The 5,080-nt window shown below is 42.0% G+C and overlaps 1 long non-coding RNA gene across 1 annotated transcript; it reads right to left on the reverse strand.

Annotated features, from left to right (window-relative positions):
- Nucleotides 1-442: 442 nt before the first annotated feature.
- LOC128325240 (uncharacterized) lies at nt 443-4,333 on the reverse strand. The gene is made up of 3 exons (XR_008307322.1): nt 4,305-4,333; nt 2,548-2,725; nt 443-915 (listed from the first exon to the last, which is right to left on the reverse strand). It is a non-coding gene; the product is annotated as an uncharacterized LOC128325240 (long non-coding RNA).
- Between the last annotated feature and the right edge of the window lie 747 nt (nt 4,334-5,080).

Genomic DNA, 5,080 nt, shown 5'->3' on the forward strand with positions numbered 1-5,080 from the left:
TTTTTGAACTCAACACTTCCAGTACCTGTTGCCTCTGTGTTGCAATGCTTGCTGTTTGGACCCCATTCTAATAATATTTAGTCAAAAAAGCAGCAAAACACATGTTGGCTTATGAGAAATGTTACCCACTTTGATCTTTATTATCTTTATTATATTATTACATATGTTTTCACAATTCGATGCAGTAGGCTGCTATTATCTACATTTCACAAATCAGTTTAAAAGATAGGCAGTTCTCCAAGACCACCTGGAGAGACCAAGAATCCAGGTATCCCTCATCTATTCAGCTCTCTTGCCAATTGATCTCAGTGGCTGCTGAAGAATATATGTTTTTAGATATTTTGGAATACAAGAATTCTTCAAGATTCTGATCTTCCTAACCTTGTTCTTTTTGAAATTCAGGCGAACAGAAAGATCTTTCAGTGTTTACCTCCCAATTAAAAGATGATAGGCTCTTCAAAATTTCTCTAGGAGATACGAACGCCCCCTTAGTAAATATACTGCCTTTGGCTACAATGTTTAATAAGCTTAATATGATTGCTTAGTCTCATTAGAGATTACCTAGAATACAGCCACTTTTCCCAATATGGAAACACTTGCCTTTTAATTGGCTATTTAACACTATAATTCCTGTTAAAAGATATTTACTGCAGCCCTGCTATCACAGTAAGTAAATACTGTTTTTTCTCCTCAATAGCACTGGAGAATGGCACACTGTTTCATTAGCTGTCTAACCACAGACAGCTTGATTGCAGCCACAGAACCTGGCTGCCTGCTGGGAAAGATATTGCTATTATGCATGTGATAAGTGTCAAAGAGATGGGGATTTTGACTCCGGAACTGTCACAGCAGTATCGCCTCCAAACCTCTTTACTCTGCCTAGGAAACCGAGCCCTGTCTTGATGGTGACGGTACCTGTTTAGGATTATGAAGCGTGTATTAAATATTCCTATTTTTCTCTTTAATCTTATCCAGAATTCTGCACACATTTCATCTCGTAAGGGTGATTAAAAGGATGGCCTCCCCTTGGATTTTTCTTTTTTTTTTTTTTTGAGCCACAGTTTGAAAGAGAGGAGAGCTGGTCTTGTGGTAGCAAGCATGAGTTGTCCCCGTGGCTAAACAGGGTCTGCCCTGGTTTGCATTTGACTGGGAGACTACATGGGAATACTGTACGATATTTCCCTTAGGGGATGGGGCCGCTCTGCTTGCATGCAGAAGGTCTCAAGTTCCCTCCCTGGCATCTCCAAGACAGGTGTGAGAAAAGCTCCTGCCTGCAACCTTGGAGAAGCTGCTGCCAGTCTATATAAACAATACTGAGCTAGATGGACAGCAGCTTCCTATGTTCCTATGCGTGTCAGATTGACTACAGACACAAGCCTCAGGAATGTTTAAGTTCAAATTAAAAAAAATATTGAGAGAGGATAAGGGTCTACTGTATGTGTGTTCATTCAAAACTGCTTTCCCTAGGCAGACTGTTACAGAGCATGGCATGGTGAACTGGACACATTTCTTTATTTTCCATATAAAAGCTATTTTCCTTGTCTGCTTTCAAATCCCCTGCATGGTGCCTGGTGGATTGTATCTGTGCAAGGGCTGAGTGCTGTGAAGCTGGATCTAAAAATAGCACCTGTTGTTATGGAAGTAATCACTTAAGTACAGTAATTACTGAGTCATTAATTGGACCTTATGCTGCTCTTATATACAGGCGTACATTAAAAATACTGCAATAATTTACATTCAGCATCCTAGAATTTATTCGTCTCCCCAGAATACCAACTAAAATATTCTTTTCCAACTTCTAAACAGGCTTCCTGTTTTCCTTCTGTGAAGAGCTGCTTCTGTGGGTCACAGTTCGAGTTTTTATACAGGAGATTGAACATTTCAGAACTGCTGGACTGTGTTTAATAGTCAATATGCTGGACCTCGCTATATGTTAGACCCAGAGTCTGTGCAAATGAAGAAGGCAGTCTCACTGTCTAGCAAGCATCTTGGTTGCTCAGACCAGGAAGTAAACTTGACCCAGAAGCTTTTACAGGGGGTCAGGGGACATCATGTGACCTGCTCAGTCATATCAAGACAAGAAGGCTGGTTTCTCTGCATTTCCTCACATTGATCAGAACTCACTGGTTGTCGTGCACAGTGTAAATCCTTGCCTAACATCCCTTAGTTCACTAGTCAAGACCACTGCAATTGAGAGTCTTGACACGGTATTGTAACAACAACAACACACAACTGATTGTGACGGTGACAGTGATGGTGACGGTGATGAGAGTGCTGAGCATGCATTTGTAATGTACTTTGAATGTGCAGACACCCCTGGATGTGTGTGTGTGTGTGTGTCCCCTGAACCATTCAAGATACTCTTCTGGAAAGCTAGGATGCCTTATTAATGACAGCACATGACCAAAACAAGATAAGACTTTCCTCCTCCAAGAGCTTAATTTTGACAGAGGTGTTCCATCCCTCCATCCCCAAAATCCATTCTATATTCTGTTATGTGCAGTGCAAATGTATATGCCACATGAGCTGAAAAGACATGGAAGTTACCTCTTGGTCAGCAACATTCACTTGACAGCTTGGATTTTTTTTGTTGAGTTGAGTTTAGACTAGAGTAAGGGCTAAACGAGGATGCCTGGAGTGGGGAGCACAGGTACTAGGAAGCCCCCTTTCTGTGTGCCTAGCTGGTTCTTGTGAGTGAGTAGGTGCATCCATCTGGCTGATCCTCCTGGAAGTGAAAGGGAAGGTGAGAGTTGCTGCTTTATGCACATGTTCACCATGTGGTATTTTCATTTGATCATCCTTTCCTCCCATCATGGCAGCAGCAATTCCACAGCCATCTGAAAGGGACAGGAAGATACTGAAGGAAGGAGCCTCTGGCCACCTTCAGACATAACATGGAACCACAGTTTCAATGGACCAGCGGTTCCGTGCCCCCTCCCCCTGCTCTCCCATCCACATGTGGAAAAAATGGAGAGCTGCCTCTCTGCAGTCTCACTGACTGCAGAGAGGAGGTGCGGGCTTCCTTCTTTCATGAAGGACAGCACACCCAGCCAATAGGAGCTGGAGCAAGGCAGGAGTTTCCTCCTTCAACTCTGGTTTCAGAGGGGTGAAACTGTGGTGCCTGTGTTCAGATGTAATGCAGGCACTGCATAACCTCAGTTGGAGTCAGCGAAACGTTGTGTAAACCGAAGGTACACTTTACAGTTCGGGGAGAGAAACTTTGGATCCATTTTTTGTCAACTCTATGGTTCCTCACATACAGAAATACAGCTTTGGAAACCGGAGGTGAAGAGACATCCGGTTTATTTTATTCATTCATTCATTCATTCATTCATTCATTTAACATATTTGTATACCACCCAAAACTCAGGTCTCTGGGCAGTTTACAATAAAGACGGTCTCATTTTAGGTCTGAATTCAGCCATTGTGTGTGTGTGTGTGTCTGTCTGTCTGTCTGTCTGTCTGTGCTGGGAGCCTGCTCAGTTCCAGTCTGCATCTTCCAGAGAGAGCACAGTCCTCTTCAGATGATCATCTCCTTGAATTCAGTGATTATGTGGAGGAGGCCATGTTGCAGGAGGCCATGAGGATTCAGTGTGTCCTTGGCCAGGTTCCCCAAGCACTGTCATGGGAGCAGTCCCATGCCCCCTTCCACTTAGAGGGTTCCAGTCTCCTGACTTCAAGGGGACTGTCCAGAGAGAACATGTATTGCAGCGAGCATGGGTAATTCCTGGGCATTGGCAATGCTCCCCTTGTTCACATGCAGACTGAGCACTAGGGCTGTCTGGTTCTTATAAGTTCTTCCATTCTTGTGCCTGCCCCCCCGCCCACTCCTGACAGGAGTAGAAGTAAAAACTGTGTATCCCCAGTGATCGTCTACATTAGATGCCCTCCATATAACATGTATGCTCCTTCCCTCATGCATACATTTCCAGGGGGAGGCTTTACCACCACAGGAACAATACAAAGCAGGAAAGGACAACTCCTTTGTCCTTTCACACCCGCTTTGCATAAGAAGCAGAATTAATGTTAGAATACAAACTCATTTGTCTATGTGCGAAGATCATGAAAAGCTCCAAAGATGCTCTTCCAATGAGCAACAAGATTTGTAAACTCTAACATTTTAAGAAGGCCAGCATAGGAAGAGTCTTCAAGGTTGTACTAAGTTGATGGAATTAACTCTATAAGAACCACAAGAACTTTAGCATGGCATAAATATGTATATCAGCAAACCATAAATCATTCTTACAAAGCTCTGTACACAGAAAATGAAATGCTATGGATAAGACTGCGTAACTGATACTTACTTTGACAGATAGACTTAATTCATTCCCCTGAAAAAATGAACCATAAAATGAATAACATATTTAATCATTACATTTTTACACTGCTGTTTTCTTGAAGAAATAAGGATATGAACCTCGGTGGTTTCAAAAACTAAACACTTATATGCAGCCCTTTCCTTTTCTTTCTTTCTGTTTTAACTATATGGTAAAGATCACGTTTTTGTAGTTGGCTTCTTTGATGCTCTCTAGATATATGCTATTCTATGTCTTTCCAATTGGTCATTTTTCAAATCTATTTAACACCTTTTAAAAAAATAGAATAAGAAGCATTATCCTGTAGGTTCATCATGGATATTTTAACATTCAAGCCATGCAATGATGTTCATATCAAAGCAGTGCTGTTCTCTTTACCCAGCTGAATATATATGCAAAAGAAATTTGAACACAAACATCAGTATGTGCCACAACTTTAAAAGTTGGCTTCTGCGGACACTCGCAAATAAGAGACAGAAACTTGTTTTCTGCAAATAACAAAATCTGTGGAAGTGCATAGAACGTAGAGGTTAAGTATGTGGGAGGCCTGGCCAAAAAAAGTGGTAACACATTTTGCTTTAATTGGGCCTGTTATAAAGAAGACATACATGCCCAGTACAAATCGCTGGCTATATTTTGGAGGAATAATCAATCTGTGATGAGAAGCAAAAAGTGGCTGTGACAGACAAGCTAGATCACTTGGGAATATAGCCTACACACTCTAGCCTGCAGCCATTATACTTCAGCCCAAGAGCTCCTCAGAT

The sequence above is a fragment of the Hemicordylus capensis genome, chromosome 4, assembly GCF_027244095.1.
Source record: "Hemicordylus capensis ecotype Gifberg chromosome 4, rHemCap1.1.pri, whole genome shotgun sequence".
In the NCBI taxonomy this organism is placed as follows: Eukaryota; Metazoa; Chordata; class Lepidosauria; order Squamata; family Cordylidae; genus Hemicordylus; species Hemicordylus capensis.